Here is a 27,019-nt window from a genome sequence, read left to right on the forward strand (position 1 = left end):
TGCCTCACGGGTTTTGCGGTAGGCATTCTGCAGCTCCTTCACTTTAACCCTGCGCTGCACTGGGTCCCGGTCATGGCCCCTTTCCATCATGTCCCTTGATAGCTGCCCAAAGGTATCATAATTCCTACGGCTGGAGCGCAGCTGGGACTGGATAGCTTCCTCCCCCCAAACACTGATGAGGTCCAGCACCTCGCCATTGCTCCATACTGGGGCTTGCCTGGCCCGTGGAGGCATGGTCACCTGGAAAGATGTGCTGAGAGTACTCCACACCTGGCTGAGCAAACAGGAAGGGGATTTTCAGAATTCCCAGAGAATTTAAAGGGCAGGTCTGAGGGTTGGTCACCTGAGGGCAGGGCAGTAGAGTTCAAAGTGATGAGCAGAGTGGCTAGAACAGGCATTGTGGGACACTTCTGGAGGCCGATCAGAGCGCATTGACAGACCAGGGCATCCACACTGGCGCCACGGCGATCCAGTGGGAGTGCATCACACGTTATTCCACTTGCTGAGGTGGAGTACCAGCAGCGCTCTAGCCGTGGAGTCAGAGCACTCTATGTGCCTTGCCAGCGTGGACGGGAAGTCAGCTAGTGCGCCCAGGGCTCCTTTACTGCGCTGTAACTCACAAGTGTAGCCATGCCCTAAGTCACTTGAGTTGCCCCAGTGTAGAATCAGTATAACCAACTTCAGAAACACACCCTTCACTTTTAATCCTTCCCCTTGTTTATTGCACCAAATGCATGCTTCTTTTGGCAGTTCAGCTGATAAGGTATATTGTCACTGACATTTAAAACACAAAATAAATATTTATTTCTATTTGTAAATCAGCTAATGGGCTAATATGTCTGGTGCACACAAAGTGCAAGGAATACTGCATCAAAGGGCAGTCAGGAGGTGTAATTCCCAGCTCAGGTAGAGATAGGTGTTCTAGCTCTGCTCAAGCTAGTATAATGGTGTGGCTGCAGCTGCAGGGGTGAACTGCAAGTACAGTTCCCTCCTCTCCTCTGGGTATGTACTTGGGTGGCCCGTGCTGCAATGGCCATACTGCTATTTTAGGTGCTAGCTTGAGCAGAACTAGTGCATGTATGTGTCCTTGTGCTGGGAATTACAACTCCCAGCTGCTGTGTAGGCAGACCCAACAACATAGAAGTGCTTAGTGTTAAGAGCCAAATTCTGCCCTCGGTTATACACCCTCAGACCTTTTAATGACCCAAAAGTTGTAAAGGGAGATTTTCAAAGGCCCAGATGGTAATTATGCACCTAACTCTTATTGGCTAGAAAGTCGGTGAGAACTGGGCACCAAACTCCCATTTGTACATTTGAAACTTTCCCTCCTAATTAACACATAAAGGAGATGGCAGGGGGACTCTATAATTCACACCCCCAGTGATCAATTGATCACAACAGGGAATCTAGACCCAAAGGTGGTTATTGGGTGTGGTGGAACATTGCTAGTACCAGAGACCACTGGGAGGTGCTCTTGCCTTTCTTTCCCGCCCTCTAGGTGGGATATGTTATTTGAATGGCTGTAACTTGTGATCTGAACAGATCTGGTGGCTTGATATTTTGTGCACAGCATAATCAAGGCGAGCAGATATTCCACGGGCCGTGGTCCTGCATAGATTTATAAAAGCAGCAGGGAGTTAGCAATTTCGGAAAGGGTTTGGTTGGTTCCGTTTTGCATGCTTCCTTTGCAGTAGCAGCGCTTACAATTCTTTCCTATGAATGAACAGAAATGGCTGCTGTTCTTAATTTCACATAGTTATGTCGAAACTTCCTTTCCTGTGGTTTTCTTTCCTCTGGTGTGTGCAGGCAGTCGCATTCACAATGAAGTTCTGCAATTTAGAAGAGTCTGCCAAAAAGAGCAAAAAGACTAAAAAATCCTAACTCTGCTTTAAGTTGCTTTAAAAAACAAAACTATTTAACAATTTTTGCTATGCTTCTCCCTTAGTACTAGTCCAGTGGTTTTCAGCCTGTGATCTGCGGACCCCTAAGGGTCCACAGACTGTCTAAGATTTCCAAAGGGGTCTACATCTCTATTTGAAATTTTTTAGGAGTTTGCAAATGAATAAAGCTTGAGAACCACTGTACTAGCCCATGCTACTAGAACAATGTGCTTGTGTGACCATTGTTGAGATTTTGGCTGTGTGTGTGTTCTCTCCGCGTGCTGCACTGGCTTGGGCCAGTTAGCCTATACAACAGGCTCCGATCAAGCTGCCCAATAAGACCACAAGACTTGGTTTAGTAGCAAAGGCACCCAGCCAGGTTTATTGCTGATGAAGCATGGGCCTAGCTTCCCAGATCAATGTCTACAGTTACGCTAGCACATGTATGCCCATGACAATGGATGCAGCTCAGTGGATGGCAGGACTTTCTATTCCCCCGTAGACTGGACAAAGACACACCCTCCAAAGCTCCTTTTCATAGAATCATAGAATCATAGAATCATAGAATATCAGGGTTGGAAGGGACCCCAGAAGGTCATCTAGTCCAACCCCCTGCTCAAAGCAGGACCAAGTCCCAGTTAAATCATCCCAGCTAGGGCTTTGTCAAGCCTGACCTTAAAAACCTCTAAGGAAGGAGATTCTACCACCTCCCTAGGTAACGCATTCCAGTGTTTCACCACCCTCTTAGTGAAAAAGTTTTTCCTAATATCCAATCTAAACCTTCCCCATTGCAACTTGAGACCATTACTCCTCGTTCTGTCATCTGCTACCATTGAGAACAGTCTAGAGCCATCCTCTTTGAAACCCCCTTTCAGGTAGTTGAAAGCAGCTATCAAATCCCCCCTCATTCTTCTCTTCTGCAGACTAAACAATCCCAGCTCCCTCAGCCTCTCCTCATAAGTCATGTGCTCTAGACCCCTAATCATTTTCGTTGCCCTTCGTTGTACTCTTTCCAATTTATCCACATCCTTCCTGTAGTGTGGGGCCCAAAACTGGACACAGTACTCCAGATGAGGCCTCACCAGTGTCGAATAGAGGGGAACGATCACGTCCCTCGATCTGCTCGCTATGCCCCTACTTATACAACCCAAAATGCCATTGGCCTTCTTGGCAACAAGGGCACACTGCTGACTCATATCCAGCTTCTCGTCCACTGTCACCCCTAGGTCCTTTTCCGCAGAACTGCTGCCGAGCCATTCGGTCCCTAGTCTGTAGCGGTGCATTGGATTCTTCCATCCTAAGTGCAGGACCCTGCATTTATCCTTATTGAACCTCATTAGATTTCTTTTGGCCCAATCCTCCAATTTGTCTAGGTCCTTCTGTATCCTATCCCTCCCCTCCAGCGTATCTACCACTCCTCCCAGTTTGGTATCATCCGCAAATTTGCTGAGAGTGCAATCCACACCATCCTCCAGATCATTTATGAAGATATTGAACAAAACGGGCCCCAGGACCGACCCCTGGGGCACTCCACTTGACACCGGCTGCCAACTAGACATGGAGCCATTGATCACTACCCGTTGAGCCCGACAATCTAGCCAGCTTTCTACCCACCTTATAGTGCATTCATCCAGCCCATACTTCCTTAACTTGCTGACAAGAATGCTGTGGGAGACCGTGTCAAAAGCTTTGCTAAAGTCAAGAAACAATACATCCACTGCTTTCCCTTCATCCACAGAACCAGTAATCTCATCATAAAAGGCGATTAGATTAGTCAGGCATGACCTTCCCTTGGTGAATCCATGCTGACTGTTCCTGATCACTTTCCTCTCCTCTAAGTGCTTCAGGATTGATTCTTTGAGGACCTGCTCCATGATTTTTCCAGGGACTGAGGTTAGGCTGACCGGCCTGTAGTTCTCAGGATCCTCCTTCTTCCCTTTTTTAAAGATGGGCACTACATTAGCCTTTTTCCAGTCATCCGGGACTTCCCCCGTTCGCCACGAGTTTTCAAAGATAATGGCCAAGGGCTCTGCAATCACAGCCGCCAATTCCTTCAGCACTCTCGGATGCAATTCGTCCGGCCCCATGGACTTGTGCACGTCCAGCTTTTCTAAATAGTCCCTAACCACCTCTATCTCTACAGAGGGCTGGCCATCTCTTCCCCATTTTGTGTTGCCCAGCACAGCAGTCTGGGAGCTGACCTTGTTAGTGAAAACAGAGGCAAAAAAAGCATTGAGTACATTAGCTTTTTCCACATCCTCTGTCACTAGCTTGCCTCCCTCATTCAGTAAGGGGCCCACACTTTCCTTGGCTTTCTTCTTGTTGCCAACATACCTGAAGAAACCCTTCTTGTTACTCTTGACATCTCTTGCTAGCTGCAGCTCCAGGTGCGATTTGGCCCTCCTGATATCTTTCCTACATGCCCGAGCAATATTTTTATACTCTTCCCTGGTCATATGTCCAAGCTTCCACTTCTTGTAAGCTTCTTTTTTATGTTTAAGATCCGCTAGGATTTCACCATTAAGCCAAGCTGGTCGCCTGCCATATTTACTATTCTTTCGAGTCATCGGGATGGTTTGTCCCTGTAACCTCAACAGGGATTCCTTGAAATACAGCCAGCTCTCCTGGACTCCCTTCCCTTTCATGTTAGTCCCCCAGGGGATCCTGGCCATCTGTTCCCTGAGGGAGTCAAAGTCTGCTTTCCTGAAGTCCAGGGTCCGTATCCTGCTGCTTACCTTTCTTCCCTGCGTCAGGATCCTGAACTCAACCAACTCATGGTCACTGCCTCCCAGATTCCCATCCACTTTTGCTTCCCCCACTAATTCTACCCGGTTTGTGAGCAGCAGGTCAAGAAAAGCGCTCCCCCTAGTTGGCTCCCCTAGCACTTGCACCAGGAAATTGTCCCCTACGCTTTCCAAAAACTTCCTGGATTGTCTATGCACCGCTGTATTGCTCTCCCAGCAGATATCAGGAAAATTAAGTCACCCATGAGAATCAGGGCATGCGATCTAGTAGCTTCCGTGAGTTGCCGGAAGAAAGCCTCATCCACCTCATCCCCCTGGTCCGGTGGTCTATAGCAGACTCCCACCATGACATCACTCTTGTTGCACACACTTCTAAACTTAATCCAGAGACACTCAGGTTTTTCCACAGTTTCGTACCGGAGCTCTGAGCAGTCATACTGCTCCCTTACATACAGTGCTACTCCCCCACCTTTTCTGCCCTGCCTGTCCTTCCTGAACAGTTTATAACCATCCATGACTGTACTCCAGTCATGTGAGTTATCCCACCAAGTCTCTGTTATTCCAATCACGTCATAATTCCTTGACATCACCAGGACCTCCAGTTCTCCCTGCTTGTTTCCAAGGCTTTGTGCATTTGTATATAAGCACTTGAGATAACCTGTTGATCGCCCCTCATTCCCAGTATGAGGCAGGAGCCCTCCCCTCACAGACCTTCCTGCCTGTGCTTCCTCCCGGTATCCCGCTTTCCCACTTACCTCAGGGCTTTGGTCTCCTTCCCCCGGTGAACCTAGTTTAAAGCCCTCCTCACTAGGTTAGCCAGCCTGCTGGCAAAGATGTTCTTCCCTCTCTTCGTAAGATGGAGCCCGTCTCTGCCCAGCACTCCTCCTTCATGGAACACCATCCCATGGTCAAAGAATCCAAAGCCTTCTCTCCGACACCACCTGCGTAGCCATTCGTTGACCTCCACGATTCGACGGTCCCTACCCAGGCCTTTTCCTTCCACGGGGAGGATGGACGAGAACACCACATCATACACAGATACAAACAAGTTACGTATTGCCTCTCTGATGTAGCTGGTTACTGCCCCTCTGATGTGGTTTGTTACCACCCTTTACCTTCTACATGATGGTTCAATCAAAATACCTCTATCCATCACACTGTCATCCTGACTTTATCTCTAAGAGGGAGTCAGAGTGTCCTTGTATCATCTTCGGGGGGTGTGTTGGTACCATACTTGGTATCGGGTGTTCTGGTATCCCCCTTCTGGAATGTGTTTGCGTGAGTGTCCTGTGCCCGGCACTCTCAGGAATGTGCGTGTTTTTGCAATATCAGCCCTGTTTTTGCCAGATTTTGTGAGCCTGCATGCAGGCAGAGGTGGACTACTCCTCACACTCTGCCTCTTGCTAACTTTGCTTTATATTAGGAGGGCTTGACCACTACTTTAGTTCAGGCCTTTTACTGGGCCTCTGATACAAGGCCTCATGTCTCAGGCTCTCTTTTACTACAACGATTTGCTACCATTGGGGTTATCCATACTTGACACCATTTTTTTTTTATTGCTTGTTTCAGAAGGACAAAACAACAACAGAAACTGTTAAAGGACACACGCACTTGTCTGTGGCAGGGACCCATGCTAGCAGAGTTCTTCCTGGAGCAAAGATGGGGCTCAGTCATGGAAAGCATGTAATTAACTTTGCCTACGTGAATAGTCCCTGTAAATTCAGTGGGACTAGTCTCATGCATAAAGTTACTTGTGTGCTTGTTTGCAGGATAGGGGTGTTAGATTGTCTATCTTGATCTCCATCTTTGAGCGCTCTATTTTTGTGTTTTTAATAGTGGGTTGTAGCAACTTGTAGTGGTGTCTTTGGTTTTACTGTCTGCTGTCTGGCCATTGGCAGAGTTGAAAAATAATATAAAGGTGAAGTTAATATAAAACCAAGGCATCAGTTTCCTAGTTGCATACATCCCAGGCTGTGTACCAATTTGGCTATGAACGCCTCTACCTTAAAAAGGGGCTGAATCAAAATCCAGAGCTGAACTTCAGACTCTTTTTGACTAAACTCAGAGCAGATTTCAATCTCTAGGATTGGAGAAGACTCCTTCCTTAGCATGCAGCAGGAGGGGCAGAGGTAGGTGGGCAGGACCCGGGTTTGGGCAGACATCTCAGTTGGTAATTTCCTGATTTAGTTTGTTTGTTTTATTCTCAACCTTTTGCTGTGGAAATACAAAGCTGTGTACCAACTGCAAGACGTGCACAAGGAAGTAAGTCACATGCTGTGATTAGAGCTGTGTGGGAACTGGAATTTCTATTTCGTGGGAAATTCCATGATTTCAACATTTATTTTTGTTCTGAATAGAATTTTTTTTTTCAAAATTTCCCATGAGTTGTTACAATTATTGTTTGTGGTCAATGAAAAACATTTAGATAAACTCAAAAAGTTTTGTTTTGATTTTGACATTTTAAATAAATTTTGAAATGGATGGTAATTGTGAAGTGAAAAACCCAAACTTACCATTTGAAGAATGTTGAAATGAAACAATTCAATGTTATGGAAATGTTTTTTATTTATTTATTTTCAATTTTTTTAAAAACAAAATTTAATTGAAATTGAGATGTCCCCTCAGGACGTTTTGGTTTCGATGAAATGACATTTACTGATGGCAAAACATTCCATCAGAAAAATTTCAGTCATCTCTAACTGCAATGCTAGTAGCTAATATAAAATCAGTGCCTCTACCTCCCATATCATCTTTCTTTAGGATAACTCCCTTTGTATTTAAAGCGTTGAATTAATCTGTAATAGTGCATGGATGTGCAATTTCCTTTGAAATCTGGCTAGAAACATTTTGCCTGCAGTGCTCTCTCTTAGAATCTAGTGCTGTTATTACAGTAAAATAGCTTTCTTTTTCACCTGTGACCCATATTACAGTAATTTGCATCAAAAAGCACAAACATCTTCTGAAGTAACAGATGATAACACTCACATACATAGCACCTTTTATCTACCTTGGATAAAAGTGTTTTACAAACTCAGTGTGCTGTAGTTGTTTCATGCCTACTGTACAGATGGGGAAACTGAGGCACCGAGGTTCAAGGACTTGTCCAAAGTCATTCAAATGAGTGGACAAACTGGAAACAGAATCTGAGAGAACTGACTGCTGTTCCCCTGCACTTAACCACACTAGCACACTCACTACCTCTAATCAATAACCAAATACTTAACCTCCTAGAAGGCCTGTTGTTTGGCTCCTACTGTAAGCTAATTGTGAAAATTCTCATCTGGCGCAAACTGTACCAAACATTTAAAGATTTTTCTGCTTTCCTCAACCCACATTAAATATATTGGTTCACAGTGCAAATATCATGATACTATATTATAAGGGTCTCAAATCACCGTCAACTTAGAACCTTGTTTATTAAAAATAAAAAATTAAAGGAGTTCCAGATCCTAAGCCTGTCCCGACTCCCTCTGCTAATGCTTGAGAGTTTGCAATTGCATTGTCCTAGTTCTGTTTTAAAGTATCTCCTGTCATTGGGCCAAAGATCCACACGAACAACGGGAAATTGGCTGAGTGACTATATGGGAAAAACAGTGGAAACACACTAGACACAAAGACAGGTTTCAGAGTAGCAGCCGTGTTAGTCTGTATTCGCAAAAAGAAAAGGAGGACTTGTGGCACTTTAGAGACTAACAAATTTATTTAAGCATAAGCTTTCGTGAGCTACAGCTCACTTCATCGAATGCATCTGATGAAGTGAGCTGTAGCTCACAAAAGCTTATGCTCAAATAAATTTGTTAGTCTCTAAGATGCCACAAGTCCTCCTTTTCTTTTTGCGGATACTGACTAACATGGCTGCTACTCTGAAACATGTCTTTAAACTGGTACGTTAGTGAAGACAGCTTGTAGGTGATTGCAGTGATCTTAATATACTGTAATTCATGATAATGTAATTATGTAGTTCATAACAATTGAATCATTATTCAAGTAGTAAAGATACCAATGATAGACACATTCAATAACTAGAATATGAAAGAAATGTATAAATATGCTGAAATTAGCCTTCTCCCAAAAGTGGCGGAGTGCCTCCCCTCCAAACACACACACAGTTTTTCCCTCTGATTGTTCAGTTAGTGTACTCTCAGCTGACACAACTTCTATGTAATGATAGTAGGTACAACATTTCCCCACTTGGAAGTGCTCCTTTTTAGGAAGGTGTTATATCATCTTCACAGTGAAACAGGAATAACCTGTTTAAATATAAAACTGCACACACTGTGCCTAATATGTCATATTTAAGGCTTGTTTAATAAACAGCAAGTATGAGCTGCAGAATACTAGCTCCTTTTTTGCATATCATTCTTGCATTTAAATATAATAATTAGTTCTGCCAGAAAAAAATCGCCTTTTTTGGACTCCCTGCACTTTAGGAATTGCAGCTGGCAATAGCAGCAATCATAAAACATAATTAGTACAGTAGTGGGTTTGATTTTTGAATTAAGCTGCTTGAATGCAAAATTTTCATGGACTGCAAATTAAGGGCAGACAAAAAATTCCAGTGAGTGCTTTATTGGCTTCCTGCTGTACTCCAAAGGGTGATCAGTAGTGACAACTACAGTTCCCATCCATTATTTATCAGCCTTACAGGGCTTTTTAGTTTTGTCCTGTATGTTTATCATGGCAAGCAGAGTGGAATAATAAAACACATATACACGGAGCATGGCGCAGATGATTTAACATGGCATGGATCGATCCAAAAGTACGCTGGCCTTCATCCAGGTACAGGGAACATGGACCACAGAGGGCTGCGTTACGGATGGAAAGGCTTATCATTCTGCTTTCTTTTGGCAGCACCTCATTTTACCTTTCCTCTTTTCATCTACAGCATCAGTCTACATTTGAAATTGAAATGTGCAGCTCAATTGCCCAGCTCTGGTGGGAAGGGTAGGGAAACATGTGCCAAACAGCTCTCGTATCCTTCCGTGAGGCACTATAACAGCTCTGCAAAGTGGCCCGTCTAGGACTGATCCAGAATTCTAGGATTGATTTGTATGTTTTTCTGCTGCACTATCACTCCATTAAAGTCTGTTCCTCATGGCAGTGTATTCGTTCGCACTGTTATCTATGTGGTAGGACACACCATTGACTATTCAGAGGTTTTCTGGGGAATTAACAGTGACCTGGTGTGCCTAGGGTAGCTCTCATTGAAAATACCAAGGTCAGGGCAGGCTGCAAAGAGGAGAGCAGATGCTCCTCAAAACTGGTGGTTAACACTGAAATTAGACTTACCAACCAGTCACAAACTATGCTCCTAATCCTCCCCTGCCCCTCTGGTTATCAAGAAGCTAAAAAAGAAATCACACAGCATTCCAGTTTTCTAGCTCCCAATCAGCTCCTAGGTCCAGTCCAGTGAGAAGTTATCTGAAACGCTGCTCACTATACCAAAATATTCTTCTGACCCCAAAGGGTCAGCCACGTTACCAGGTCAGTATAGGTTTGGATCTTACCCAAAATACCACGCTGCTGGCCAGTCCTTTAGTGTCTAAAACTAAAGTTTTCTTATAAAGAAAAAAGAAAGAACAAGAAAAGAATTGTTAAATGGTCAAGTACTCAGATACACACAGAGACTTCAAAGTCCATACATCAGGTTTTGAGCAGTATTGGTGAGTTTGCTGGCTTGAAAGTCCTTCTGGACCACACACACAGCTTGCATGGATCAGTCAGTCCTTTGTTCAGAGCTTTGTTTGTAGAAAAGATACTCCAGATGTAAGAAGGAGGATCTGAGACAAAATGGAGATGATGCAGCTGCCTTTTATATTCCTTTTGACATGTGGCTTGTGCTTCCTGTGTCCCAAACATAAGCTTAACAGACGTGGCATGGAAAAGCATTAAGGTTTCCTGTCCATAGGCATGCCCTGCATGGCTTGCTGGCTCATAAGGTGTATCCCCTGGCTCCTTTCAATGGGTTCATTGTACAGCTGATGACCCTTGATGGGCCATTGAACAGACTAGGCTGTGCTGATGCCAGTCTGCCTCGGGGTGTCAACCAGAAACACGGCACAAGTTTTGAAATACAGATATACCCTACATATCTATAATGCACAATACAAAGATGGTACAAACAAGATCATCACACTTGGCAAATCATAACATTTTCACAGATACCTTACATGGCATATCTGGTCACATTCCTTGCACTTTTATAATATTGGTATCAACAATATAATAAAGTGTCTCCCATACAGCATCACATTAACCTCTTGCAAAAATTACCTTGCCCAGACAAAACCCAGGCAGGAATTCTAATGAGATCCTCAAAATGGCCTTGTCTGTACTAGAAAAGTGCTCTGCCTTAACTAAATTCATTTCAAAATCAATTTACTTAAATTGTTGCAAACCCCTTTTGTAGCTGTACTTACACTGGTTTAGACTTATGCTGAAGTGATATGAGCAAGAGTTAGATTGACTTCAGTGTCTGCACATGTACATCAGTTTTGTTAAGCTGGTGCTCTTCTCAATATAGCCTGGGGCCCAGCTCAACAAAGGAACTTGCGACTTGCAACACCTGGCTTTTAGGTGCCTAGACAATCACTGCAACAACAACAGGACCCACAAAACCTGGGATGAATGGAGAGAAAGAGATGCCTAAGAATGGGATCCGCAAAAGCCAGCATGCTAGACAGGAGCCACCTACATTTGTGGGAACCAATCTCTGTAGTGCATGATGTGACCATGTACCACTTACCTTTTACTCATCTTACATTCCACTGTTATCTTGTGCATTATAAATGGCTCTCTGGATGGTCCCTTTCTCCTAGCTAGTACAGACAGCCTGTTTCCAGTCTGTGGATCCATTTACCTCTCTAATCCTGTCTCCCAAGAAATGAGTCCTCTCCCATGTCCAATTACTCATGTCAAGCCAAGCCTACATCACCAAACAGGCTATAGAGAAAGTCCCTCGCTAGCCCAGTAGCTATTTAAGTATTTACACAAAGTGGAATGGCTTCAGCTTCAACAGGAGAGATTGAAGTGCTTCACTTAGGTGCCAAGGTGACTTTTACTGCAAAACATTAGGCAACCAGTGAATTTAGGTACCTCTACAGGGTTAGGTGGCAGCCTAGCAGAGGTTTTGTGCTATTTAAATCTGGGGTTTGGGTGCCTAAGTCCCTTTGGATATGTGCCTAAGTCCCTTTGGACATGGGCTGAGGCCAAAATATTAGGGCTTTATTCACCATTGTCCCACAACTGGTGTAGTCATTTGCAGCAGTCACAGTGAATGTAACATCAGGACAGCAGCCTTTATGCTCCCTTGGCACACCCTTTCTATTGAGGTACATGAGGGCACAAGGTGCAGGGCAGTAGTGAACAGGATCCAATGACCCTACTACTGAAGGTTTTAAAAAAGATAACAGCTGTGATGGAGACAAAAAAGAGCAGTTTTATCAGGCTCTTTGCAATGAAAGCCAAGCTGAGCAGTGGCTAAAGTACAGGCTCTGTGAGGAAATCACACAGCCCACACTGCAAACATAAGTCACTTTTTCCAGCCCTGGAGAAATAAAGTGTGTTAGGCTGGAGACAGGCCCCAGTCAGTTCCAGGGTAAGCAAATACAAACACCATGGAAGCCAGTGGAGCTGCACCTGATAACATTGAGCCTGAACGTCAGCATTTACTCCAAATTCTGAGTGATGTAACTGAGAGCAGGATTTGGCCCAGTACAGGAAGGCAAGAAAGAGACTAATAGCAATAGAAAGCTGTGAAACTGTGCAGGAGGGGGAGGGAGAGGGTGACCTATCTGCTCCTTTCCCGACCCCACCATCTTCCATCCCTGGGAGGTGGTTTACTTTAATGAGGCCCAGAAGCTTTAAGGAAAGTTTGTCTCATGAACACACAATCCATCTGGGCTACTTTTTGCAGGGGAGGAGTCCCCATACAAACTTCAAAACGGAAATTCCCCAAGCACTCTGTCTCCGAAATCTGGCCCAGAGCATGGTTCTTTCTTCAGAGCCTGGGTGAGCAAAAAGGATTTCTTCAGAATCTCTTAGCAGCCTACAGCTGTCCTGTCCAAGCTGCTTCCCTTGCAGAACTGCTTCAGCTCTCTTTTAAGGAATCAACTGCTTAAGATTCCTTCCTTGAGCCCAGTGCTTAATTTGTAATGAAAGAGGTGCCATGGCTCAACCAATTAACTGACCGATTAATTGGCACAAATTAAGCACTGCTTAATTAAGGTCCATCTCTCTGGTTGTCCCATGCTCTGGGCTTGCAGCCTCCTGCAGTGCAGCTCTCTCACTCCATTGCCCTCCCACACTCTATTACATTGTATATTAGAGTTGGCCAAAACTTGAGATTTCTGATTTATGCAAAATTTCAGGATTCTGAAATCTGGTTTTGGTCTGATCTGGAACAAAAACAAATGTTTTGAAATTTCCTATGAACTGGATATCTGGGAAAAAATAAATCTGTTTTGGAAATACCTTATGGTGTTCCAGACACAAAATATGCTCTCTGGGACTAGCATTTGCTGACTGAAATAGACATGATTCAGCAGCCGTGAAACTGATGAGAACCATGTCAGTTCCGGACAAGAGCAGCCAGAGATCCCAAGGAAGCCTCCCTATGTGGACTGCCACAGGGCCAGGAAACCCAGGGTTTCCAGACTCCCTGGCAAGCTGGCTCCTTGGGCTGCCCACTCAGGAGTTGTGCAACACAGCTTTGCAGAAGAGAAGGCTCCCAGAAGCCCCCGGGGTTTGCAGGCTCCCCGCTCCACAGCAGTGGCAAGGTTGCACTGGATCTGCAAACCCTGGAAGCCTGGTTCTTTGGCAGCCCACCAGGAAACCAGCCTGGTTTCCGATGGAAATTGGATTCAATGGAAGTTGCTGGGATTCAATAAAATTTCATTGAACCCAAGATGTTGCCACCAAACATTTCAGGTTTGACAAATTGACATTTTCCAGCTGAATTCTGTTTTGTCAGAAAATTCCCGATCAGCTCTAGTCCATATGAAGAAAGGCTGAAGGCATAATTGCAGGAGGTTAAATGATAGGAGTAACATGGATGATGCATAGGCCACTGAAGAAAGTAGGTGCAGATTTCTGTTACTGGTACCAGATGGAGTGTGGGCCAGATTCTGACCGAGTATAAGCAGATGCAGCTCTATTGCACCTGTCTGAATTTGACCTATGGCTCGAGTGTATTCGTCACTGCCTTATGGCATAAAAGGTCCTCAAAGCAGCCAAAAACTTCCCAGGGAATATTCCTGGCAAATGGGGCATGTTGTGGGTGGGAGGAGGCATGGCCAGTGCATCACTATGCCCTGGCTATTCCCTGGTTTCTACAAGCTCAGAGGGGCACTAGTGGTCTTTTCCATACTCCTTGGTGCTGTGGAGCTGCACTGCCAAGAAGCGGATGGTGGGGATCTCTCACCTCCCATTTTGTGGCTTGTAATGTGGGACAGGACAACCTACGAGGTTGCACATGGAGAGATTTTTCTGACTCCTTCTATACAAGACAGTCACTGTGAAAGTTAAAAATATAAATAAATGAAAAGGGATAGGTAGGTGTAAGAGTACCCAATAGGCAGTGTGAAATGGAATCTTGCAGGAAGTCTTGGGCAGGTGCTGACTGCCTTCCACTACAGGCAAGAAATGAGAACTGGTGAGAGCTATTCAGTATTACAGGGTTTCAAAGTGGATCAGTACCAAGACTTTTAGCACAGATATTTGCGTAACTGATGTGTTATGAGGGAATCGGCGTTCGTTGCTCACACTTCGTAGTGTCTTGTGGGTTTGACTAGACACTGATTTTTCTTTATTTTTAAAAGAAACACATTTTAAAATGGAAGCAAACTAGATTTTTACAAAGTTAACCTCAAACTCAGAGGTAAAAGTAAGCCAGTACGCCCTGGTACAGCGTACTGGTAAGAGCCGGTGTGCCGCAACGGGACTGGCTTTCCCAGAGGGCAATTTAAAGCCCTGGGGTAGCGGCGGTGGGGCTCTGGAGAGGATTTAAAGGGCTCTGGAGCTCCAGTCCCTGCTACCGCCTCAGCCCTTTAATCCCCGCCACTGCTACCCCAGGGCTCAGGCAGCAGGGCTCAGGCGGGGATTTAAAGGGCTCAGAGCTCCGGCAACCGCTACCTCAGCGGAGCCCCAGGCCCTTTAAAGCTCTGCCAGAGCCCAGAGCCCCGGAGTAGTGGTGGCAGCCAGGAGCTCCCAGGGCTCCTCAGTGATTTAAAGAGCCCGGGACTCCGCTGCGGTAGCAGCAGCTGGAGCCCTGGGCCCTTTAAATGGCCCCTGAACCCCAGGGGTTCCCAGCTGCCTCTGCAGCTGGTAGCTCGGGGGTGATTTAAAGGGCCCCGGGCTCCCAGCCGCCGCTACCACAGCTGGAGCCCTGCCCTTTAAATCAAGATTTAAAGGGCCCGGGGATTTAAGGCCCCGCCTCTTCCAGTTAAGACCACGCCTCTTCTGGTTGAGGCCACGCTCCCTGCTCAGGACTCCGGCGTACCGGTAAGTCCTCTAACTTACTTTCACCCCTGCTCAAACTACAAGTTACCACAAGTTATTTGGGTATGGTTGGAGTGCAAACAAAATGTCTGGTCAAGCTTCAACAATCGGATTATAGCTTCCTTTTAATCACCAAAGGAATGTGTTTGAGACATGAGCCATCTTAACTGTGATTTACTCATTTGTACGGTTTCTCCTTGTAAAAGAAGTTCTGAACATCACCATGAACTAATGAGGCTGTAGTGACCCTGTGATGGGATGGGCAAGGGCCCAGTTCTCATCCCATTACAAAGCCCCCAAAAGAGCCCTTTGCATAAGACATCTCCATGGGGTTTCCCCTTGTACCCTCCAGCAGGGACCTGCAGTAACACAGTGACCCCTATTGAAGTAGGGGCTCAATATGGACTTTGCAGGCTTCCGTCAAACTTCTTCAAGGACAGGTGCAGTTCCCCTCCCTGTACATCAGTAACTTTAAAACAGCATTGCGGGGAAGGAGGACACAAAATTTTTGAAAATGCTGACAGAAATATTTCCAAATGCCATATGAATAAGGCCTTACTTGAATCGTGGGATGATTGTCCAACAATTGCGGCTGAGTTTAAGGTAAGCCGTGGAAAATCGCAGAAAAGTAATAATGGAATTTATTATTTGTGGTAATAAAGTCTGCTATTATTTTTCCACAGTTTTCTGCTGTTGGCTGCCTGGGGCGGAGAGCAGACACATGGGGTTGACAGTGGGAGCTCCTGCTCTCAGCCCTGGGGAAGCCAGGACTCCCATTATGAGCCCTGTGCACAGCAGGGCTCCTGCTGTCGAAATTGCAGTGGAAGGCTAATATTGCTGAATCCACAATTTCCACAATATCGCAAGTTAAGTAGGGCTTGCATATGAAGTATTTCACCCCTCAGCCTCTAGACCAGTGGTTCTCAACCCATGGCTCGCAGGCAGCTGCGACCCAGTTCAGCTATGTGCTAAAGGCTGCGGGCTGCTGGCTGCCACTGGCGCCATGGGGCAGGCTCTGGGCTGCCAGCCCCACGCGGTGAGCTGTGGGCTGCAGGCCCCGCGCAGCTGGCTCCAGGGTCCCAGTGGGTTCTAGGCATCTGGACATCATCTGGCCCCGCTTGGCAGAATCTGGAGTCCCTGCAGGGTCCAGGAAGCCATTTGCCACCTGGCCCCACACAGCAGGATCCGGGGTTGGGGTCAGGGTCCTGACTGCCCCCTGGCTCCCTGTGGCAGGGTCTGGGCAGCTGGTTGCTGCCTGGCCCCACATGGTGGGCTCTGGGGTCCTGGTAGATTCCTGGCTGCCCCCCAGCCCTGAGCAGCGTGGTCCAGGCAGCCGGTTGCCATCCGGCCCTGCATGGTGGGGTCCAGGATTGGGGTCCTGAGTGCCCCTTGGCCCTGTATGGCGGGGGTTGGGGGTCCCCACGCAGTAGGGTCTGGGGTCAAGGTCCCTGCCCCCCACCCCATACCCAGCTCTCTGTTCCTGGCCCCACTTTGTGGAGGGGTCTCTGGGCAGGGGGCACTGAGGATAGGGGTTTGTGGGGGCACTGTGATTCTCAACCTGGGGCCCAGCTGACCTGGGCCCACAGTAATAAATAGGTCGAGAACCACTGCTCTAGACAAACCCCAAGACCTAGTTTGTCACCTCCTGTGTTAAAAGCCATGGGGAGAGGACTTGTTTTGTGAGGAAATCTCAGTCAGGATTTCCTCCAGGAGATTCCACTGCATTATCCCACTTTGAGGGAGGGGAAAGGCAGGGGTGGAGTTTGTTGCCCCAAAGCATGGCAGAGCCCTCTGGGATCTATGGTAGGCCAGCACTGTCTATGCATAAGCTCTACACCTCTACTGTGGCTCTGTCCATGCTTTCTGGAGCTTCCCCTACCATGGCTTGTAGCAGGGTTGCCAATTTTGGTTTGATGTGATCCTGGAGATTTCATCACGTGACATAATCTTTAATTAAAGATTCATCTTTAATTCCTGAAGACTCCAGGACAATCCTGGAGGGTTGGCAGCCTAGCTTGTAGTGTGCAGGGCAGAGAGACAACGGTGAATAGGGCTGCCATCTTGTGCACAGGCCCTAAATCTTATCCAGGGTAATATCCCAGAGAAAAGGGTGGATACTGCCACATAACTTGGTGCTAGTAGAAACTGATGATATCCAAAAGTGTGCAGAAAAAAGTGACAATGATTGGACAAATCTGACCTGATGGTGTGCTCAGAGGCAGTTTGCCACAGTAGGAAAAGATCATGTTATATCTGATTGAAGCTAGAGCAGTCAAAACCTACCCTGAGGAGGCTGTACTTCTTTCTGAAGTATTCTCTTACCCTTGCCAAAAGAACTGGCCCTAGAGATGTCTATGAAAACAAAACTAAGTTAAAAATGCTAGAAACCCTTGAATATGACTCAAACATGTCCTGAGAGTGACGGGGTGGGAGAAGGGCTGGTTTCCTAATTCTTTGTTAGTAGAGTATTAAGCAAAAGAAAGCAGTAGATGTGTGAATAGTCTTTCATTATTAGTGGTGGTTACTGACTTCCACTTTTCATATTCGATTTCTTCTGAGAATTTTGCACTTGTATAATAGCAGGACTGTGTTACACAACTATCTTGCAAAAAGAAAAGGAGTACTTGTGGCACCTTAGAGACTAACAAATTTATTTGAGCATAAGAGAGCAGGAGAGCGGGGGCGGGGGGAGAAAACCTTTTGTAGTGATAATCAAGGTGGGCCATTTCCGGCAGTTGACAAGAATGTCTGAGGAACAGTGGTGGGGGGGGAGGAATAAACATGGGGAAATATCTATCTATTCAGGGGACACCATCATGGGGCCTAATCACATCAGCCACATTATCAGAGGCTCGTTCACCTGCGCATCTACCAATGTGATATATGCCATCATGTGCCAGCAATGCCCCTCTGCCTTGTACATTGGTCAAACTGGACAGTTTCTACGTAAAAGAATAAATGAACACAAATCAGACATCAAGAATTATAACATACAAAAACCAGTCAGAGAACATTTCAATCTCTCTGGTCACTCGATTACAGACCTAAGAGTGGCAATTCTTCCACAAAAAAACTTCAAAAATAGACTCCAACGAGAGACTGCTGAATTGGAATTAATTTGCAAACTGGATACAATTAATGTAGGCTTGAATAGAGACTGGGAGTGGATATGTCATTACACAAAGTAAAACTATTTCCCCATGTTATTCTCCCCCCCCATCCCCCACTGTTCCTCAGATGTTCTTGTCAACTGCTGGAAATGGCCCACCTTTATTATCATTACAAAAGGTTTTCTTCCTCCTTTCCTCCCCTCCCTCCCCCCGCTCTCCTGCTGGTAATAGCTCATCTTAAGTGATCACTCTCCTTACAGTGTGTATGTTAACACCCATTGTTTCATGTTCTCTGTGTATATAAATCTCCCCACTGTATTTTCCACTGAATACATCCGATGAAGTGAGCTGTAGCTCACGAAAGCTTATGCTCAAATAAATTTGTTAGTCTCTAAGGTGCCACAAGTACTCCTTTTCTTTTTGCGAATACAGACTAACACGGCTGCTATTCTGACAACTATCTTGGTCTTTCACAGTTTCCGCTGGCTTAGCTTGCATGAATCACATACATACAAGGTGCAATCTGCATTCTGAGTCCTGCAGAGCAAAACTCAAAGTACTAATTAGGTTATGATTAATACTTGGAATCTTGTCCAGCAACTAGATTAACATGCAGCTTAAACTAATCTACAGTAGTCAACAATATTTATAAGATAAAAGGTCTTAGAAAATCAATAAAGATAAGTCCTATGAATTGATCTCAGTGCAAAGCTTTAAAAAGACCCTTGGTAACATGAAGGCAAGAAAGTTTAGAGCAATCTAAAGAGTCATCTGATGAGAATACACAAAAACAGTCTATATCTGATAAAGATGCTATTTGTATCAAACACATTTGTGCTGTACCACCCACACAGCTGGCTGAAAACTTTAGACACTAAATTAATTTTTTACATTCCTTGCTCTGATTAAAGCAGATCTTATTGTAATTAGCCTGAATTAGCCTTTCCCACAGCTTGGACTGTCTCAAAATATATTTAGTTCATACAGTGCATTCCTTAACTTTTATGGAATTTATTTTAACACCCAGTCTGCTGAAGGACTGATCCATCCATGTATTCTGTTTGCCAGAAACTGGGAATGGATGACAGGGATGGATCACTTGATGATTACTGTTCTGTTCATTCCCTCTGAAACATCTGGCATTGGCCACCATTGGAAGACAGGGTACTGGGTTAGATGGACCATTGGTCTGACCCAATATAGCAGTTCTTCTGTTCTTATCCTAAACTAGCTATTGGCCCATATGTGTTTCACGGGTTCCTTCTGGACTGTAGACATAAAAGCTAATTGTATTTCCTATGCAGCAGCTACAGAATGCCTGCAATTAGGTTTTCAGAGCTATCTCAGCCCCGTGATCAGAGTCTCTGACTCTGCCTGGTCTAACTATTATATGTATAGGACCCACAATGTGCTAGGTGCTTTTTACACACACACACCAGTTTAGAGTCTGGGTAAACAACCTACCAAAGCAAGGGGGCAGTAAAGTCATGTGAATGAGGAATGGAATTGGGCACATGGTCTTTCAGGACCATGATGGTTTTTTCTCTGTAGCTATCTGAAAAGGGCGGGGTGGTGAGCACTGTCCTGAAAGGTGTTAGGAATTGTAGGCTAGCTAGGAAAGGCACAGCTTGAGGAAGAATCTGACAGAGGAGAAGGTGGTGGCATGGTGCAATGGGTCAGGGAGGAAGTTTCAGGAGAAGGCGACATCAGAGAAGAAAGTGTGGGAGAGAACACCACAGATGGGATGTAGAGTTGGGTAGCTCGATTGGAGCCATAGGAGACTGGAATGGAGCTGTTGTAAATGGGAACCAGGTTGTGTCAGGATTTTCAGGTGAAGACAAAGAGCTGAATTTTAATTTGGTGGGTGAGGAGAAGGCAATGAAGGGATTTGCAGTGGGACTGGTGATGATCAGAGCAGTGGGCAAGAAAGATGGTTGCTATCAGAGACCTCAGGTATTCTAATAGAAGAGGAGGTTCTTCTAGGATCTAGTTGGTCAAATGTTTGCTAGCATTTAGCTATTGGACACTTCACTGGCTGAGGTATTTCTATAATTTTCTCTCTCAGAATATCATTGGGAAGGGAAATGTAGCAAAGGGGCTGTCCATGACCCAGAGATTCCCAAAATCTATAGTGATCAGGATCTTCTTTCTACAGTGTTGTAAGGGTTTTATTTAAAATACACAAAATGCTCTGCTGAACTGAGTAGTCTGTTGATATTTGGATCCCTAATCTTCTGAGGCTCTGTACATCCCATAAAGCTGTAGACATTTTGGATGGATGGGGACCCTAGAGAGTTTATTGTTAACTGTCTGGTAAAAATTCCTAGCTGGCTAACATCTGGAAAAGTTTTCTATTTTTTGCATTTCCATAAAAAGCCATCATTCTTCTTCTTGTGTCATTTAAGAGCACAGTCATTTAAGCCTTGGCTACCAAGACCAGTCTAGCCACAAATGCAAAGTCATGTGGAGTTACTGAGGCTTCCATAGGGCTTTATTTTTATTCTTCTTCTGTATTTAGCTCTTTCTAGGTTGCTAAATGTTTGCATGACATGTATTCTGAAAAGCCCTTTTGTTTTCACTCAGGGTGCTGAGTGTGGGATGGAAGGAGACCTATTGTAGCTGGCAGTGGCTCTGGTAGAGGGAAATGTTCTACTAGTACAAGAAGAGAGACTATTTTTATTTGTGGGTTGGGAAAATGGGGAGGATAAGCCACATGAAGCTGGCAATGTTGCTATTGTGACATTCTGTACCTTGGGGGAGCACCCTGTAACCCCCATATTCCTCATTTATATAAGATTATGATCTTTCGTATAAATCATGTCTTGTAAGGTATCAGGGGAAAGGTTATGATCTGCTGAAAGTCATTGCTCTATCCATATATGTACATCATTAACTCATATGAAGTTATGATAATTATGTTGCATGGTTGTCACTAAAACATATTGTAAGTTGGGGATCAGCCAGATATTAGCTCCCCAGAGGCAACAGCAAGGAAAGAAATCAACAAGAACACTCTGAAGACTCCAAATGAGGGGACTGGCCTCAAGGGTGAAATCTGTATGCTGTAGACTGCAATATCCAGTGGGGTGAGAAAAACTGCTTAATCTAGATGTTGCCCAGTCTAATAAGGTTGAGAGTTTAGACTGTGTGGTTACTTTTCTTTTAATATTTTCTTTTCTTCTGGGAATTAACTTACTTTTTGCCTAACCCTTTATATCACTTAAAATCTATCTTTTGTTGTCAATAAATTTGTTTTACCAGTGAGTTTGTATGAAGTGTGTGGCAAATCTGCTCAGGTTTTGCAAAGGCTGGTGTATATCCATTTTCCATTGACAAAGTGGTGAACCAATTAATAAATCTGCATTGCTCATCTTGAGCAGTGCAAGATGGTATATTCCTGAGGTACAGTGCTGGGAACTGGTGGCTCTGGTGTCTTTCTCTGTGATTCATGAGTGGCTCTGGGAGCATTCATGCAAATCTAGCTGGGTGTTGAGTCTCCTCCATGAAAACTGGTCTCCCCCATGGAATCTGGTCTTCTGTGTGCTTTTATCCAATACTATACTAAATTTCATGGGGGAGACCATTGTTTCTCAAACTGGGGGTCCTGACCCAAAAGGGAGTTGCAGAGGGGTGGCAAAGTTATTGTAAGGGGGGTTGCAGTATTGCTTCCCGTACTTCTGTGCTGCCTTCAGAGCTGGGCAACTGGAGAGTGGTGGCTGCTGGCCAGGCACCGAGCTCTGAAGGCAGTAGTGCAGAAGTAAGGGTGGCAATACCACACCATGTCATCCTTACTTTTATGCTGTTGCTGGCGGTGGCACTGCTTTCACAGCTGGACTCCCAGCCAGCAGCTGCTGCTTTCTGGCTACCCAGCTCTGAAGGCAGCACTGTCACCAGCAGCACTGCAGATGTAAGGGTGGCAATACCGTGACCCCGCCCCCTACAATAACCTTGCGATTTCCCCTCCCCACCAATCCATTTTGGGTCAAGACCCCAACAGTTACAACACCATGAAATTTCAGATTTAAATACTATAGCTGAAATCATGAAATTTTCTATTTTTAAAAATCCTGTGACTGTGAAATTGACCAAAATCGACCATGAATTGGTAGGGCCCTATATATTATGTTACAGAATGTTGCATTCTGGGATATCCCCAACTCTATCTAGATCCTGCCTGACTCTTGACCTTTCCCAGGTGGACTTCAGGCTGGGAACTGAGACATCACTAGAGGCACTGCTGGATGGATCTCCTCTCGGCCATGGACACGAGTCACTCATCCTTGTATTGTGCTCCACAGCATTTGATAGACCACCATGGCAAGTGCTGTCCTGCTCCAGCAACATGGCAAGGATCAGTGAGATTGTGCTAAGAGAACTTAAGCTGTACCTCACAAACCACACCCTGAGAGTCCTGATGGGCACAAGATCCCCATCTTCCAGAGCTGTCATTTTGGAGTCAGTGAAGGATCCTTCCATGTTGTTCTGATGTTTCTGTAAAGCACCATGCTGGCAAGTGCTACTACATAAAGAATAGCATGCTGCTTTGGTCCTTGGAGATGATTTGGCTTTACTGGCAATGCGTGTTGGCAGCAAGAATACAGTACTTTTAAAAAATAAAGAAAGTCACAAATTTAGAAAAGACCCTTTGCTTTGGTGGAATTATCTTCCCTGCCAACTTTCCAAATATGGAAATAGTTGTGGCGGTTGAGGAACCCAACTAACTTGCCCTTTGTATTAACATTTTTTCAGGAGCATAGAGGATCTGAAGACGATCACACTGAATTACGTAGCCATGAGTTTTCCTTATTGGATAGAGCAGGCCCCATCACTCAAGTAACTTTAACACTGCATTGGTCAAAGTATTGGAATACACGGTAGAAAGCAATGATTCACAGTCCCTGGACACTTGATTACATTAGCTAGTACTATAGGTTTCTTCCATGTTTTCATGCTCTGTCCTTGTGTGTGTTTGTATATATAATGGCTTATGATGGCTAAGGAGTTTTCTTGGTTTCACAGATTAATTAGTGTTTAGATATGGAATGGAATGGAAACTGTGTGATCATGGGAGACTTTAACTTCCCAGATATAGACTGGAGGACCAGTGCTAGTAATAATAATAGGGCTCAGATTTTCCTAGATGCGATAGCTGATGGATTCCTTCATCAAGTAGTTGCTGAACCGACTAGAGGGGATGCTATTTTAGATTTAATTTTGGTGAGTAGCGAGGACCTCATAGAAGAAATGGTTGTAGGGGACAATCTTGGCTCAAGTGATCATGAGTTAATTCAGTTCAAACTAAATGGAAGGATTAACAAAAATAAATCTGCAACTAGGGTTTTTGATTTCAAAAGGGCTGACTTTCAAAAATTAAGGAAATTAGTTAGGGAAGTGGATTGGACTGAAGAACTTATGGATCTAAAGGTAGAGGAGGCCTGGGATTACTTTAAATCAAAGCTGCAGAAGCTATCGGAAGCCTGTATCCCAAGAAAGGGGAAAAAATTCATAGGAAGGAGTTGTAGACCAAGCTGGATGAGCAAGCATCTTAGAGAGGTGATTAAGAAGAAGCAGAAAGCATACAGGGAGTGGAAGATGGGAGGGATCAGCAAGGAAAGCTACCTAATTGAGGTCAGAACATGTAGGGATAAAGTGAGACGGACTAAAAGTCGAGTAGAGTTGGACCTTGCAAAGGGAATTAAAACCAATAGTAAAAGGTTCTATAGCCATATAAATAAGAAGAAAACTAAGAAGGAAGAAGTGGGGCCGCTTAACACTGAGGATGGAGCGGAGGTTAAAGATAATCTAGGCATGGCCCAATATCTAAACAAATACTTTGCCTCAGTCTTTAATAAGGCTAAAGAGGATCTTGGGGATAATGGTAGCATGACAAATGGGAATGAGGATATAGAGGTAGATATTACCATATCTGAGGTAGAAGCGAAACTGAAACAGCTTAATGGGACTAAATCGGGGGGCCCAGATAATCTCCATCCAAGAATATTAAAGGAATTGGCACCTGAAATTGCAAGCCTATTAGCAAGAATTTTTAATGAATCTGTAAACTCAGGAGTAGTACCAAATGATTGGAGAATTGCTAATATAGTTCCTATTTTTAAGAAAGGAAAAAAACGTGATCCGGGTAACTATAGGCCAGTTAGTTTGACATCTGTAGTATGCAAGGTCCTGGAAAAAATTTTGAAGGAGAAATTAGTTAAGGACATTGAAGTCAATGGTAAATGGGACAAAAAACAACATGGTTTTACAAAAGGTAGATCATGCCAAACCAACCTTATCTCCTTTTTTGAAAAGGTAACAGATTTTTTAGATAAAGGAAATGCAGTGGATCTAATTTACCTAGATTTCAGTAAGGCATTTGATACCGTGCCACATGGGGAATTATTAGTTAAATTGGAGAAGATGGGGATCAATATGAACATCAAAAGGTGGATAAGGAATTGGTTAAAGGGGAGACTGCAACGGGTCCTACTGAAAGGCGAACTGTCAGGTTGGAGGGAGGTTACCAGTGGAGTTCCTCAGGGATCGGTTTTGGGACCAATCTTATTTAATCTTTTTATTACTGACCTTGGCACAAAAAGTGGGAGTGTGCTAATAAAGTTTGCAGATGATACAAAGCTGGGAGGTATTGCCAATTCGGAGAAGCATCGGGATATTATACAGGAGGATCTGGATGGCCTTGTAAACTGGAGTAATAGCAATAGGATGAAATTTAATAGTGAGAAGTGTAAGGTTATGCATTTAGGGATTAATAACAAGAATTTTAGTTATAAGTTGGGGACGCATCAATTAGAAGTAACGGAAGAGGAGAAGGACCTTGGAGTATTGGTTGATCATAGGATGACTATGAGCTGCCAATGTGATATGGCTGTGAAAAAAGCTAATGCGGTTTTGGGATGCATCAGGAGAGGCATTTCCAGTAGGGATAAGGAGGTTTTACTACCCTTATACAAGGCACTGGTGAGACCTCACCTAGAATACTGTGTGCAGTTCTGGTCTCCCATGTTTAAAAAGGATGAATTCAAGCTGGAGCACGTACAGAGAAGGGCTACTAGGATGATCCGAGGAATGGAAAACTTGTCTTATGAAAGGAGACTCAAGGAGCTTGGCTTGTTTAGCCTAACTAAAAGAAGGTTGAGGGGAGATATGATTGCTCTCTATAAATATATCAGAGGGATATATACAGGAGAGGGAGAGGAATTATTTAAGCTCAGCACCAATGTAGACACAAGAACAAATGGGTATAAACTGGCCACCAGGAAGTTTAGACTTGAAATCAGACGAAGGTTTTTAACCATCAGAGGAGTGAAGTTTTGGAATAGCCTTCCAAGGGAAGCAGTGGGGGCAAAAGATCTATCTGGTTTTAAGATTCTACTTGATAAGTTTATGGAGGAGATGGTATGATGGGATAATGGGATTTTGGTAAGTAATTGATCTTTAAATATTCAGGGTAAATAGGCCGAATCCCCTGAGATGGGATATTAGATGGATGGGATCTGAGTTACCCAGGAAAGAATTTTCTGTAGTATCTGGCTGGTGAATCTTGCCCATATGCTCAGGGTTTAGCTGATTGCCATATTTGGGGTCGGGAAGGAATTTTCCTCCAGGGCAGATTGGAGAGACCCTGGAGGTTTTTCGCCTTCCTCTGTAGCATGGGGCATGGTTGACTTGAGGGAGGCTTCTCTGCTCCTTGAAGTCTTTAAACCATGATTTAAGGACTTCAATAGCTCAGACATGGGTGAGGTTTTTCATAGGAGTGGGTGGGTGAGATTCTGTGGCCTGCGCTGTGCAGGAGGTCGGACTAGATGATCAGAATGGTCCCTTCTGACCTTAGTATCTATGAATCTATGAATCTTGAGAAGGTGAATTTTCCTTTGTAGTGGGTTTGAATTGTTGCTGCTTTGAAATCGTTGAAGTCAGAATTCTCGACATGACACACATTTCTACCTGTCACATTGCATTCAGTTAACTGCTTTCAAGAAAAAGAACCTCTAAAATATTTCCTCTAAGGGGAAAATATATTTTCTATTTTTAGTACTGCACTGAAATAGTGAGTAAAATTGAGGCTTCCTGCTTTAATTGGAAAATTGGCTATTGTACAGTATTTTTTCTTGGCACTTTGTGTTTACCTATATTTAACGTGTTGCTATTATCGTTTCTAAAGTTTCTATCATCCAGGGGGTTAAATTATATATTTTATCTTTTGCATGTTAACACATTCATATTTCTGCAGACCTTGCTTCCTTTTCTTAATACTTCTATTCCTTTGGAGATACATTTTGCTGTATTTGAGACTACTGTAAGGGATATATGGCACTGATATGTCTTGAATGATTAATGATTACTGAGTCCTTCTGGCACTCAAAAATCAGAAAAACTAGCCCACCTTTGTTTATCCCATTCAGGATCCACCTATGAAGAAAATAAGAAAATGGTTCACATCATGTGAGACACTTTGTGTAAGGATCTACAGATCAGCCAAGGACTTGTTGAGTCTGCTCTCTTAGTGAGACCTCAAGTAACCATATTATAAATTTTAACTTCTTTATAAATCCAAGCATATTGGCCTAAGAGAGATTGAAAAGAATTGTTTTAAGCAACTGCTTTTAATATTCTAAACTTGTCTCTTTCGGACAAGCTTAGTCAAAGAGAAGTAATCATACTCTTCAAAGTACCTTAAAGATAAGTTCATCCTTGGAAGTGTGAGAAATGTATTAGAGACTAAAGAATCGAGAATTGTTACTCATAAGTGAATGTAATAAGACACTTTGGT

General features: G+C 44.3%; 1 long non-coding RNA gene across 1 annotated transcript in view; it reads left to right on the forward strand.

Moving 5' to 3' along the window:
• The first annotated feature begins 6,625 nt into the window (after nucleotides 1–6,625).
• Nucleotides 6,626–27,019, forward strand: part of LOC122456615 — a 94,019-nt gene continuing 73,625 nt past the window's right edge. The window contains exon 1 of the long non-coding RNA XR_006275602.1: nucleotides 6,626–6,886. This is a non-coding gene — a long non-coding RNA (uncharacterized LOC122456615). The remainder of the gene's footprint in view (nucleotides 6,887–27,019) is intronic.

The sequence above is a fragment of the Dermochelys coriacea genome, chromosome 1 (genome assembly GCF_009764565.3).
Source record: "Dermochelys coriacea isolate rDerCor1 chromosome 1, rDerCor1.pri.v4, whole genome shotgun sequence".
Lineage (NCBI taxonomy): Eukaryota > Metazoa > Chordata > Testudines > Dermochelyidae > Dermochelys > Dermochelys coriacea.